Below are 16,407 nucleotides of genomic sequence, written 5' to 3'. Positions count from 1 at the left end.
AAAACTTTAACTTTGACCACTGAGCCATGAAAATGAGGTCAAGGTCAGATGACACCTGTCAGCTAGACATGTACACCATACAATCATTCTATACACCAAATAGTAGACCTAATACATACAGCATAAGTAATACAGACCAAAACACCACAACTTAACTATAACCACTGAACCATGAAAATGAGGTCAAGAACATTGGACATGTGAATGACGGAAACTTCCTAACATGAGGCATCTATATACCAAGTATGACGCTTCCAGGTCTTCCACCTTCTAAAATATTAAACTTTTAAGCACTTAGCTAAAGCCGCCGCCGGATCACTATCCCTATAAAAATTAACAATTACAGAGAGGCAAAGACATTGATTATCTTATCAACCACTTCTTCAACAATCTGTTTATTCTTGTTGAATTTCACATGTGTATAACATATTTATAGTTTTGATATAAATTAAACAAATTTAAAATTTCATTATAATGTCTTTAAACCTTTCAATATAAAGGGTATGGTTTTATTTTAGGACTAACCTTTTTTTAGGGTTTATTTTAATACAAAGTTTTTTTTTCAATAAATACGTACATGAATACAAGGACACACTCTAATTTTAATTCAATAATTTTGATATTAATTATATTTATTTTTCTAACCTATTTGCATGATTTGATTTACATTTGAACATGTCAATTGCATGTTGAAAAAATTTACAACTTTCCATTTGAAACAAATAATTATATAGATATATATGCCATGCAAATATGAAATATGAAATGACAGAAACATATAATTCATATATTATATGTCTCTAGAATAGACATTATGTAAGATGTAAACATTTATCATGTTTATAAATTAGGTATTAATCTGAGTTTGAATTATAAGTAATAAACAAGGTTAAGATTGTAAGTTATACACAGAGTTTAAATAATATGTAATAAACAGAGTTTGGACTGTAGGTTATAAACAGAGTTTAAATTATAAGTAATAAACAAATTGATATAATGTTACATTGGGGAAGATGTTTATTAATTCATTAATTTTAAGGCAAGTTTAAAAATTGAATAGCATTATATAAAAAAGTTTGACTAAAATAATGAGTAGAAGATGTTGTTTCAGGTTTTTTTTACTGTTCAAGATTAACAACCAGCATATTGTTAAATTTTTTTGGATGATCATTGTCAACACAAAAAAAACACCGTCATAATCAATTAACATTTATCATGTTTATGAATTCAGATAAAACACTGAAATTCAAAAGAATGTTCCCAGGCTAAATGTGATTCCGTAATTGGTCTTGACATGAACATTAACAAAGTCCTTCTACTAAGGGAGTTTAACAAATGAACTTGACTAAGTTGGTACTGAGACTACTGTGTTATACTTAGTCTCTGAGGTCTGTCGCAGAATTTTTTTTTATTTTACTCACAGAAGACACCAAGTCAGTTCAGATTAAACGTGCATAAGACATTTTCAAACAGATTTATCATAAAGTATAAAATATGTCAGGACAATAACAGACTTTTAAGTTATGACCTTGAAAAGCACATTTAGAGTATGTTGAGACAAACGGTAAACGGACAGAAAGTCACAGGACATAAAGTCACAAATTTGATAGGACAAAAAGTCACAAATAATTTGGTGACAATTGTTTGAATATATAAGAGAAATATTTACTTTTTAATACATATATTCATATTAAAGTTTAGGAAATGTGTCATTATACTTGAAAAATCAAGATTTATTTAATTTTAATCAGGCAAAAGATACATTTCTTGGCACCATGAAGCCATTTAAGTGCCAAACCACTTTGACATTTTGTTTTTTTACCAATTATTTGATCATCTTTGATATTTTTTTGATAAATTTTGTTAACAAAGTTGGTTTATATACAATAGTTCAAGAAAAATACAAAAATATTTTTGTAAAAATAAGCGGTTTTTATTCAAAGAAAATAATCAGAAAAAATGAATTGTGACTTTCTGTCCTACTAACTCATACCCAGTCTTCCCATTGTGATATGGAATCTTGTGGTACAATTTCAGAGAGATCCATACAATAACACACAAGTTATGGTCCAGACACTACAAAATTGCTTTCCCCCCTTATTTTTATACCTTTGGTTCCATAAACCCCGAACTCAATCCCAACTTTTTCTTTGTGGTATTGAACCTTCTGGTAAAATTTCATAGAGATGCATTCATTAAACTTAAGTTTTTGTCTGGAATCAAATGTCTTTGTACGACGCAGACTACGACAACATCACCCAATATACAGTGATATAGGACGCAAAATATTTTTTTGCGGTCGTATACAAACTTGTTTTAAAAAAAAGTTTGTATTTTAAGAAATATATGATTAAAATTTAATAGATTTACTTTTGACAAGGCTTATGAACAATTTTCTAAACAGAGAAATGAACATATGCTACATAAAATTTAATTTACAATTCATAAAATACATCACAAGTGTCAAATGACAGTCATCAAATATGGCTAGGGCCAAATAAAATAAACATCTGCACCATGAGCGCATGATCATACGCCCGTCAAATTTGCAAAGAATAATGTTCAATTACTTCTCAATGGCATACTTGAAATTTCTGAAAATCAAAAGGGAGTTCACATAAATAGATATAAACAATTTACAATTTCATGACAATTCCTGAAATCATTTTTGTCAAGCCTTTGACTTTTGTCTAAAAAAAGCGATTCTACATTCCATCGGGTGCATCAATGGCGTCCACAAATATTCAATCAGTGGTTAAAGTTTTTAAAATTTTAATAACTTTCTTTAACTATCCTGGATTTCTAAGGTACCAAACTTGGACAGAAGCTTATTTATGATTAATAGCTATAGTATGCAGAAGGAAATTTTGTAAAAATATATTTCCAGTTTTTCTATATATTCTTGCCTGACTTTTCCATGTATGTAACCATTGTAACCTGATTCTCCATGCATGTAACCATTGTAACCTGATTTTTTCATGTATGTAACCATTGTAACCTGACTTTCCCATGTATGTAACCATTGTAACCTGATTCTCCATGCATGTAACCATTGTAACCTGATTCTCCATGCATGTAACCATTGAAACCTGATTTTTTCATGTAGGTAACCATTGTAACCTGACTTTCCCATGCATGTAACCATTGTAACCTGATTCTCCATGCGTGTAACCATTGTAACCTGATTCTCCATGCGTGTAACCATTGTAACCTGACTTTCCCATGCATGTAACCATTGTAACCTGATTCTCCATGCGTGTAACCATTGTAACCTGATTCTCCATGCATGTAACCATTGTAACCTGACTTTCCAATGTATGTAACCATTGTAACCTGATTCTCCATGCGTGTAACCATTGTAACCTGATTCTCCATGCATGTAACCATTGTAACCTGACTTTCCCATGTATGTAACCATTGTAACCTGATTCTCCATGCATGTAACCATTGTAACCTGACTTTCCCATGTATGTAACCATTGTAACCTGATTCTCCATGCGTGTAACCATTGTAACCTGATTTCCTATGTATGTAACCATTGTAACCTGATTCTCCATGCGTGTAACCATATTGTAACCTGATTTCCCATGTATGTAACCATTGTAACCTGATTCTCCATGCGTGTAACCATTGTAACCTGATTCTCCATGTGTGTAACCATTGTAACCTTATTCTCCATGCATGTAACCATTGTAACCTGATTCTCCATGCGTGTAACCATTGTAACCCGATTCTCCATGCATGTAACCATTGTAACCTGACTTTCCCATGCGTGTAACCATTGTAACCTGATTCTCCATGCGTGTAACCATTGTAACCTGATTCTCCATGTATGTAACAATTGTAACCTGATTCTCCATGCGTGTAACCATTGTAACCTGATTCTCCATGCGTGTAACCATTGTAACCTGACTTTCCCATGTATGTAACCATTGTAACCTGATTCTCCATGCATGTAACCATTGTAACCTGATTCTCCATGCATGTAACCATTGTAACCTGACTTTCCCATGTATGTAACCATTGTAACCTGATTCTCCATGCATGTAACCATTGTAACCTGACTTTGCCATGTATGTAACCATTGTAACCTGATTCTCCATGCGTGTAACCATTGTAACCTGATTTCCCATGTATGTAACCATTGTAACCTGATTCTCCATGCGTGTAACCATTGTAACCTGATTTCCCATGTATGTAACCATTGTAACCTGATTCTCCATGCGTGTAACCATTGTAACCTGATTCTCCATGCGTGTAACCATTGTAACCTGATTCTCCATGCATGTAACCATTGTAACCTGATTTTTTCATGTATGTAACCATTGTAACCTGACTTTCCCATGTATGTAACCATTGTAACCTGATTCTCCATGCATGTAACCATTGTAACCTGATTCTCCATGCATGTAACCATTGCATGTAACCTGACTTTCCCATGTATGTAACCATTGTAACCTGATTCTTCATGCGTGTAACCATTGTAACCTGATTTCCCATGTATGTAACCATTGTAACCTGATTCTCCATGCGTGTAACCATTGTAACCTGATTTCCCATGTATGTAACCATTGTAACCTGATTCTCCATGCGTGTAACCATTGTAACCTGATTCTCCATGCGTGTAACCATTGTAACCTGATTCTCCATGCATGTAACCATTGTAACCTGATTTTTTCATGTATGTAACCATTGTAACCTGACTTTCCCATGTATGTAACCATTGTAACCTGATTCTCCATGCATGTAACCATTGTAACCTGATTCTCCATGCATGTAACCATTGCATGTAACCTGACTTTCCCATGTATGTAACCATTGCAACCTGATTCTTCATGCATGTAACCATTGTAACCTGACTTTCCCATGTATGTAACCATTGTAACCTGATTCTCCATGCGTGTAACCATTGTAACCTGATTCTCCATGTGTGTAACCATTGTAACCTGACTTTCCCATGCATGTAACCATTGTAACCTGATTCTCCATGCATGTAACCATTGTAACCTGACTTTCCCATGCATGTAACCATTGTAACCTGACTTTCCAATGCATGTAACCATTGTAACCTGATTCTCCATGCGTGTAACCATTGTAACCTGACTTTCCCATGCATGTAACCATTGTAACCTGATTCTCCATGCATGTAACCATTGTAACCTGACTTTCCCATGCGTGTAACCATTGTAACCTGATTCTCCATGCGTGTAACCATTGTAACCTCATTCTCCATGTATGTAACAATTGTTACCTGATTCTCCATGCGTGTAACCATTGTAACCTGATTCTCCATGCGTGTAACCATTGTAACCTGACGTTCCCATGTATGTAACCATTGTAACCTGATTCTCCATGCGTGCAACCATTGTAACCTGACTTTCCCATGCATGTAACCAAATGTTGTAACCTGATTCTCCATGCGTGTAACCATTGTAACCTGATTTCCCATGTATGTAACCATTGTAACCTGATTCTCCATGCGTGTAACCATTGTAACCTGATTCTCCATGTATGTAACCATTGTAACCTGATTCTCCATGCGTGTAACCATTGTAACCCGACTTTCCCAGGCTTGTTACAAATTTTTACTGGATTCCCCATGGACAGCCATGCATGTACAGTTTGCAAAAGATAAAGTCACTATTGCATATCATTTACTTAAGGTCCATGTGTGTAACCAATGTAACCAATGTAACCATTGCTTCAATGGGGGTAACAAAACAAGATACCTATATTCGGGTGCACATTTTGTGCCATATCTACTATTTTATTATACAATCAATCATTACATGAAAATATAACTCATTTACTATGCGGCTATATAGATTTAAATACTAGAATGCTTATATGGTCAGTTTTGGTTGTTGCAGACAAATAATTTTATTATATGAGTCAGTCTGAGGTATGAAAACTACTGAATTTTGTTTACGATTCAATATTTTGAATAAAAAAGTACATGCTGGCACTCTAAATTGATGCGAACAAATTTTTTTAGTCATAATATTCAAATATTGCTACCTATTTTCTTATACAATCAATTCTTACATGAAAATATATCTCATTTACTGTGCGGCTATATAGATTTACATAATGAAATGCTTATATGGTCAGTTTTGAGTGTTGCGGACAAATAATTTTATTATACGAGTCAGTCTAAGGTACAGTACTTGCAACCTTAGGCGTTACTATTTCAGCGATCAATCAGCGGTCATCGACCAGTCACCGATCAGTCAAGTTCGCGTCAAACTCACGTCAGCAATCCGTCAGACTTATAGTAAAAGTAATTGACTGATCGGACTGATCGGACGGATAGTACCGATCGACCTTGATGACGGATTGAACTTTAATACGTCACATGATAAACTAATACAAATTACGGAATCTTAGTTTCGTTTAATTTAATTAAAATGGCGACTCGTGAAAATCGAACGTTCAGTGATACATTTTGTTTATCAATTATTTAGCAAAGTTTTATGAATTGAAATGAAAAGAAATGTACAGATAAAACCTAAATTAAAAAATCATCACTAAAGAATGGTCTTTTTCGTTTTATTTAATAGGTTATATACATGTATTTCCAAACCCGGCGAGTGTCTACATCGCGAAATTGATTTTATTATTTTCCAAACATACTCGGGAAAAACAAAATGAAAGGATCAGTTATTGAAAAATATAGTCTATTTTTTTCAATATTTCAAATTTTTGTATCCTTATCATCATATAATTCTTTATAAAAAACTTATCATAATCATGGACTTTCTATATTCTCGTCACCATCGAAGCCTTTAAAATAACAAATTATCAAAATAAATGCTGTTTTTTAAACAAGAAATATGAATAATTTTAAACAACGCAAACAACATTACATTATATTTTTCTGATAGTCTTTTTTTACCTTAATAAAAAAAATAACTACTCCTAAACAATAAAAAGTACAAAAATCCAATGGTGGTAAACATAAATATATTTCTTAAAAATAAATAAATAATTTTAGGCAGATTTATTCTTAAATAATTCACATTTTCTACAAAATACATATGAAAATCATTTATAACAACTGATTGCAATTGAAATTACAATATTTTCCAATATGAGAAGAAATATTTGTATCTTTGGCAACGCGTACAAAAAAAATAATATCTTTTTCCATAAAGTAGGCATGTTTTATGAAGAACAGCCAATCCTGATGTACAAAAAGTACTCAAATCATATGACGGTTAATAATTTGTATCAAAATAAATCAATAACTGCATTCTTATTCCACAAAAATAAAAGTTTAAGTATTTTAATTCTCACTAAATCTCAATTCTAATAAGAAGACTTGTCTCAAGAATGCAAGATGGTAAAAATAACTGATTTCGAATAGAATAGTATCATTTCTGATAAAAAGAATAATAATTTTGGTTATTTTAAACAATGCAAAAAAATTTTAGTATGATTTTTCTGATATTTTTTTAATTTTATGACAAAAAAACTATTCTAAACTATATAAAGTACAAAAATTTAATGGCGGTCAATAATTTTCAGTAAAATGAAGAAATATTTGCATTTTAGGCAACGCGTACAAAAATTTAGTATCTTTTTCTTTAAAGTAAGCATATTTTATGAAGAACAGCCAATCTTGATGTACAAAAAGTACTCAAATCATATGACGGTTAATAATTTGTATCAAAATAAATCAATAACTGCATTCTTATTCCACAAAAATAAAAGTTTCAGTATTTTAATTCTGATTATATTTCAATTCTGATTAGAAGACTTGTCTCAAGATGGTAAAAATAACTGATTTCAAATAAAATAGTATCACTTTTGATAAAAAGAAAAATAATTTTGGTAATTCTAAACAATGCGAACAAAATTTTAGTATGATTTTTCTGATATTCTTTTAATTTTATGACAAAAAAAACTATTCTAAACTATAAAAAGTACAAAAATTTAATGGCGGTCAATAGTTTTCAGTAAAATGAAGAAATATTTGCATTTTAGGCAACGCGTACAAAAATTTAGTATCTTTTTCCTTAGAGTAAGCATATTTTATGAAGAACAGCCAATCTGGATGTACAAAAAGTACTCAAATCATATGACGGTTAATAATTTGTATCAAAATAAATCAATAACTGCATTCTTATTCCACAAAAATAAAAGTTTCTGTATTTTAATTCTCATTATATCTCAATTCTGATTAGAAGACTTGTCTCAAGATGGTAAAAATAACTGATTTCAAATAAAATAGTATCACTTTTGATAAAAAGAAGAATAATTTTGGTAATTCTAAACAATGCGAACAAAATTTTAGTATGATTTTTCTGATATTCTTTTAATTTTATGACAAAAAAACTATTCTAAACTATAAAAAGTACCAAAATTTAATGGCGGTCAATAGTTTTCAGTAAAATGAAGAAATATTTGCATTTTAGGCAACGCGTACAAAAATTTAGTATCTTTTTCCTTAAAGTAAGCATATTTTATGAAGAACAGCCAATCTTGATGTACAAAAAGTACTCAAATCATATGACGGTTAATAATTTGTATCAAAATAAATCAATAACTGCATTCTTATTCCACAAAAATAAAAGTTTCAGTATTTTAATTCTCATTATATCTCAATTCTGATCAGAAGACTTGTCTCAAGATGATAAAAATAACTGATTTCAAATAAAATAGTATCATTTTTGATAAAAAGAAGAATAATTTTGGTTATTTAAAACAATGCAAACAAAATTTTAGTATGATTTTTCTGATATTCTTTTAATTTTATGAAAAAAAACCTATTCTAAACTATAAAAAGTACAAAAATTTAATGGCGGTCAATAGTTTTCAGTAAAATGAAGAAATATTTGCATTTTAGGCAAGGCATACAAAAATTTAGTATCTTTTTCCTTAAAGCAAGCATATTTTATGAAGAACAACCAATCTTGATGTACAAAAAGTACTCAAATCATATGACGGTTAATAATTTGTATCAAAATAAATCAATAACTGCATTCTTATTCCACAAAAATAAAAGTTTCAGTATTTTAATTCTGATTATATTTCAATTCTGATAAGAAGACTTGTCTCAAGATGGTAAAAATAACTGATTTCAAATAAAATAGTATCACTTTTGATAAAAAGAAGAATAATTTTGGTAATTCTAAACAATGCGAACAAAATTTTAGTATGATTTTTCTGATATTCTTCTAATTTTATGAAAAAAAAACTATTCTAAACTATAAAAAGTACAAAAATTTAATGGCGGTCAATAGTTTCCAGTAAAATGAAGAAATATTTGCATTTTAGGCAACGCATACAAAAATTTAGTATCTTTTTCCTTAAAGCAAGCATATTTTATGAAGAACAACCAATCTTGATGTACAAAAAGTACTCAAATCATATGACGGTTAATAATTTGTATCAAAATAAATCAATAACTGCATTCTTATTCCACAAAAATAAAAGTTTCAGTATTTTAATTCTCATTATATCTCAATTCTGATAAGAAGACTTGTCTCAAGATGGTAAAAATAACTGATTTCAAATAAAATAGTATCACTTTTGATAAAAAGAAGAATAATTTTGGTAATTCTAAACAATGCGAACAAAATTTTAGTATGATTTTTCTGATATTCTTCTAATTTTATGAAAAAAAAACTATTCTAAACTATTAAAAGTACAAAAATTTAATGGCGGTCAATAGTTTCCAGTAAAATGAAGAAATATTTGCATTTTAGGCAACGCATACAAAAATTTAGTATCTTTTTCCTTAAAGCAAGCATATTTTATGAAGAACAACCAATCTTGATGTACAAAAAGTACTCAAATCATATGACGGTTAATAATTTGTATCAGTATAAATCAATAACTGCATTCTTATTCCACAAAAATAAAAGTTTCAGTATTTTAATTCTCAATATATCTCAATTCTGATTAGAAGACTTGTCTCAAGATGGTAAAAATAACTGATTTCAAATAAAATAGTATCACTTTTGATAAAAAGAAGAATAATTTTGGTAATTCTAAACAATGCGAACAAAATTTTAGTATGATTTTTCTGATATTCTTTTAATTTTATGACAAAAAAACTATTCTAAACTATAAAAAGTACAAAAATTTAATGGCGGTCAATAGTTTTCAGTAAAATGAAGAAATATTTGCATTTTAAGCTACACGTACAAAAATTTAGTATCTTTTTCCTTAAAGTAAGCATATTTTATGAAGAACAGCCAATCTTGATGTACAAAAAGTACTTAAATCATATGACGGTTAATAATTTGTATCAAAATAAATCAATAACTGCATTCTTATTCCACAAAAATAAAAGTTTAAGTATTTTAATTCACATTATATCTCAATTCTGATTAGAAGACTTGTCTCAAGATGGTAAAAATAACTGATTTCAAATAAAATAGTATCATTTTTGATAAAAAGAAGAATAATTTTGGATATTCTAAACAATGCGATAAATTGTTAATATTATTTCTTTGACATTCTTTTAATTTCATGAAAAAACAACCTATTCGAAACTATAAAAAGTTCAAAAATCCAATGGCGGTCAATAATAACCATTTTCGTAGGAATAAGTTGATGTTAACAGAGTCGTATAATACAAATATGTATTAGATGTCTCTGATGTTAACAATATTTAATACAAAACTTTTAATCAACACAAACAATTTAACGCTCTAAGCATCTTGTTCTGTTTTACTATTTTCACTTTTTTATTGCAACTAATTTTATTACAAATTAACGTGTAAATTAAGGTGTCTTCGTAGAGGTCCGCGTTCATCGTTTGTAAACACTGTCGAGTTCGGTTTACATAAAAAATTTTAAATATATACGTATCCGTCCGATCCGTGCATAAATTTAATTTACTGATCGATCGGTGACAGTTGTCAGGGTAACTCTCACATAGGTTATTTGACTTATCTGACGGATCCTATGGGTCACCGATCACCGATCACTCATCGATCAGTCAAACATCCGTCACCGATCATTCACCGATCAGTCAAGTTCACGTCAAACAGTAACGCCTAAGGTTGCAAGTACTGTAAGAAAACTATTGAATTTTGTTTGCGATTCAATATTTTGAATGAAAAAGGACATGCCGTCACCCTAAATTGATGCAAAAAAAAAAATTATGTCATAATATTTAAATATTGCTTCCTTTTTTATTATACAATCAATCTTTATATCAAAATATAACTCATTTACTATGCCGGCTATATAGATTTACATAATAAATTGCTTATATGGTCAGTTTTGGTGTTGCAAACAAATAATTATATATTACGAGTTAGTCTGATGTATGAAAACTACTGAATTTTGTTTACTATTCAATATTTTAAATAAAAAGAGGTCATGTCCGTCAGGCTGGTACAAAAATTGCTGTCAATTGTTACGTATTATATGGTCAATTATGGCATGAAAATATGACTGAATTACTTCTATATAGAATAAGATAACTTGTTAAGAGGTAAATATTGTCAGTTTTGGTTAATGATATCAAATAATTTTGTTTTACGAGTCAGTCTGTCTAAGATGAGAAAACTATTATTTGCGAAGAACAAGAAATTTACTATAATTATTGTTCAATTAAATACAAATGTGTGACATTTTTAAATAACTTTAATCGTCAATATGTCAAGCAGAAATGACCGGTTGGTCAATTAATTTTGATGTTCCTTATCATTTCATATTTTAGGTCAGTGTATCCAGGTTACGATGACAATCTGCGTTAACGGCCGTTTACTACAAACAGTAAACGCGCGTTTAATTATTAGGAAAATAGAAGACGCGCATTTTTCCACGTTAACGCGGAGGTAAACGGGAAAGTAAACGCCCGTTTACTCTTTACAAAATTAGAAGACGCGCCGTTTTTGCGTTAACGCGGAGGTAAACGCGAAAGTAAACGCCCGTTTACTTTTAATGTCTACTGCAATTTCGGAGTTAACGCACAGTTAACGCGGCGTTTACATGAAGTGCACGCGAGTCAACGCCGCGTTAACTTTTTCGGCCCGTCTACATGTAATGCTTGGTCTGCACCCAACTGTACCTCTTGTCTATCGATGGTAATTTTGAATTTAGCGGCCATAATAGAATATCATTTAAAAAAAAAAGAATGTCATTAATAGCACAGTGCCAAGTTTCATACTGTTATTGGAAAGTGATCAATCATACCAATGTATCGACCCTAGCTTCTTGACCATTTGCGGCCATTTTGATCTTGGCGGCCATTTTGGACTCTTTTTTATGGCTCAATATAGCCAAACATGTTTATCAGTGTCATAACTAACTTTTTGCACAATTTCATGTTTTACCATAAAGTGAGCAAGTGACCCAAACAAATGTACTTAGACGCTGGACAAAATGTAAATAATTATTGTTGATTAATAGCTTAAATTAATACTTAATATATAAATCTGGTTCTGTCACATAATATTAACTTTTTAAATATACCCCATATGAAGTCTTTTTGTTCCTTTCAGTGATTCCTTGCATAACTCAGCATGCAGTTTGTACAGACCAAATATGCCATAATTTTGATAACAAAGGTAAGAAGAAAGTGAAAAGTTGTACCGATAGTGATAATCGTATTGTTTGAAAAGCTTCGGAAATTAGTAACAAATTCGATATATAGTATTTAAGGTAGATAGGGTGTCTTCCTCCATCTTGGATTTTGAAATACCAGAAAACAAGGTCTAGATCTTTGATTAATTGTGCAAATTATGAGATTAGTAGGTAATTCATGTGTATGAATTTTCATTATAATCTAGAAAATGCCTTGTTTTATCATATTTATGGTTGTATTTTACGAAAAAACGAATACTTTTGTTTGATTCAAATTTTTCCATCTTTGCCAAATAAGGGGAGGTAACTCAAATGCAAGGGAAGATAATTCAGATAGTGTTATTTTTACAAAAGAATGTGCTAGGAATTTACCTTTTGTATTATGTAGCAAGAAAACAAGTCCTGTGACCCCATATTTCTTCTTCTTATCTGTAACGATAATATTGGGGCTGTATTTTCATATTTTATCTCAAAATTCTTTGGTGTAGTTTTCGTTTTATGGCGGAAAATTGGTTTTTCATGCATAATCTATACAAAATCGGGCAATTTTGCACAACCTGTAGTGTGAAAATAAGTCCCATGACCCATTCTTTTTATTATTTTTTTTAACAAGCAGGATATAAACTACATTTTGGCAAATTATTAAAACATTCTATTGATTATTATTTAGACATCTACCTTAACACAAAATTTCCTACAAGTTGACATAGGCTGCCATGCTAACTTTGAAATATAGTATTATAACTATAATAATAATAATAAATTCTTTATTTAAAGAGGGTAAACTCAGTTAGTTACAATAAACTAATCTTCCCTGAGGCCCTCACATACAAATTACAATACAATCAAAACAGATATTTACACATAGTTAATTTACACTCATGTAGTTCAATGTATTGTTATTAACATAAGATATAATGCTGTTTAAGATGTATACATGTAGTCAAAAAAAATCAAATGAAAATAATAAATAAAAAATATACAAATACATTGTAGCAAACATTTCTTATTAGGGTTGTGTTAGGTACTTCTTGATACTTTGCTTAAAAGTAAAAGTGTTTTGAGCTTTACGCATTGTGTGTGGTAGTCCATTCCATAATACTGATCCAGAATAAGCAAAGGATTTCTTAAATAGTTCAGCTTTTGGCTTAGGAACTATCAGATTACCTTGAGTGACGCCTCTTAAGGAGTAAGGATTATTATCTGATTTCAGTTTAAATTTTTGAACTAAGTACATTGGTGCTTCCTTATGCATACATTTATATAGAAGTAAATATTTGTGGTATTTTATTCTATTGTCAACTGTCATCCACCCAAGTTTTTTAAATAAGGGGGCTGGGGGGGATAAAGGATCTGCATCTAGAATTAATCTTGCTGCACTTTTTTGGAGTTTTAAAATTCTTGTTATCCCTTCATTTTTACATTCACCCCAAATAATACAGCAGTAGTCAATTAAGGGAAGAATATACCCATTGTAATATGTTTTCTTGCATTTATATCTAAAAATTTCTTTATTTTAGAAAGAACGTATATTCTGAATGATATATTAGCACACACTTGGTCAATTTGCTTTTTCCAGTTAAGTGTGTTGTCAATTTTAACACCTAATATTTTTTCACATGAAGAATTTTGTAATACTTTTGAATTTATTATCAATAAAATTGAGAATGGAAATGGGGAATGTGTCAAAGAGACAACAACCCGACCAAATAAAAAACAACAGCAGAGGGTCACCAACAGGTCTTTGGTTGACAGGTCTGAATTGATAGTTTCTGTTTTGTTCCAGTAACCAAACATTTTGTTTTATTTGCATTAATGAACATGTTGTTCATTTTACACCACTCTTCAACCCTGTATAAATCTTCTTGAACATCATCATGTATGTTTTCTATGTTTTTCCCAGATTTATGAAGAGTGGTGTCATCAGCATATAGGTCTGTTTCACAATTTTCAATGCATAAGGGAAGGTCATTTATAAATAGTACAAACAATAGGGGACCAAGTATAGAACCTTGGGGGACACCAAATTTTACATGTTGTTGTTCAGAATAAACATTACAAATGTTTACCTGCTGTTTTCTGTTATTGAGGTATGACTTGAAAAAACTAACAGAAGCCTCACTAAATCCATAAATTTTAAGCTTTAAACAAAGAATATCATGATCTACCAAATCAAAAGCTTTTTTAAAATCTAATAAAATTGCTAGATTTAAATTACCATCATTCATTTCTTGCAACCATTTGTCAATGATATTGATAAGTGCAGTTTGACAAGAATGTTGCGGCCTGAAACCAGATTGTGTAGGGTGTAAAAGTTTAAGTTTTGATAAATATTTGTACATTTTATTAGAAACATGTTTTTCTATTAACTTTGATAACGTTGGAAGAACAGATATAGGTCTGTAATTTGTTGCTAGAAGCTTGTCACCATCCTTGAAAACTGGTGTTACCTTAGCATTCTTCAGTAATGAAGGATATATACCAGTATCTATCATTCTGTCAAATATATATGTGAGATGTGATGCAATAAAAGGGGCACCTAATCTTAGGACTTTTGGTCCAATATTATCCATACCAGATGCTTTATTTATATCAAGTTTTGCTAATTCATTAAATAGCTCATTCATGTTCACTGGTGGTATAGAAAAATGTTCATGTTTATGTTATTTATTTTTAACAAATTTACTTAGATTTCTAAAATCTGCTTTGTTAACAGGTGTATAATGTCCTTGTTTTTCAGCACAGGAAGTGAAAAAGTTATTAAAAGTATCAGCTATACATTTTTTACTTTTAGTTGTATTGTTATCTTCTGTGGCTAACTCATATGGTGTATTTTTAACTTTTGGGTTCAAACTGTGAAGACATTTCCATAAGGTTTTAGGGTCATTGGAGTCTTTTACCATATTTTTATAATAATTCTTTTTTGAGTTATCTACAATTTGTTTAGTTTTATTCCTCCAAAATTTATACTCACTCCATAAACCAAGTGCATTATATTTATCTCTCATATTCCTAGCGTAAATGATTTCACTGTTATACCATTCAGGCTGCCTGTCCCTTTTAACTCTCTTTTTAACAACAGGAGCATGTTTATCTAAAGCCTTGTTCAACATATCATAAAACAATTGTAGACAGTCAGAGGGGTTTTCTTCAAATTCAATTTCATGAAAAGGTGTAGATTGCAGATCTAATAAAAAATTGTTTTGGTTGAAATTTTTAAAATTTCTATATGTAATTGTACTGTGTGTATTCTTTTTGCCTATGTTGACTTCTTTCCTTGTTAAACAGATAGGACAATGGTCACTTATTGCATATCTACACACATGTGATTCCTCTACCATATTTGGATTATTGACATAAATATGATCAATCAGTGTACTAGTATCTTTTGTTACCCTTGTGGCTTCTTCAATCAGTTGTTGAACATTATATGATTCTAAAACATTTAGCCATTTTTGAGGAGGTTTGTTTGGTACTTTAAAATTAAAATTAAAATCACCCATAATTGTTTTATCTGAATTCATGGTCATTGCCATTCTTATTTCTTTTTCAAAATCATCAACCCAATCTATCAGTGATTTTGGTGGCCTATAAACAAAACATAATAAAAAAGATTTTTTGTAATCTGGTTTAATTTCAAACCACATCGTTTCCGTACCCCCTATTTCTATGTTGTTTTTTCTTAAAAATTTAATATTTTGAGAAAAGTAAACAATCAGACCAGCCCCACCTTGGGATGTTCTGTCCTTTCTTTCAAATACATAACCACACTGCATGAAAAGTCATCTTTTGGTCAACTTTTGTACAGCACAAAATATTATTAAAAGATAATCCGTATCCCAAGATCATATTTTGTTACCT

This window comes from Mytilus edulis, chromosome 8, assembly GCF_963676685.1.
Source record: "Mytilus edulis chromosome 8, xbMytEdul2.2, whole genome shotgun sequence".
Classification (NCBI taxonomy): Eukaryota; Metazoa; Mollusca; class Bivalvia; order Mytilida; family Mytilidae; genus Mytilus; species Mytilus edulis.
This window is presented reverse-complemented; position numbering follows the sequence as displayed.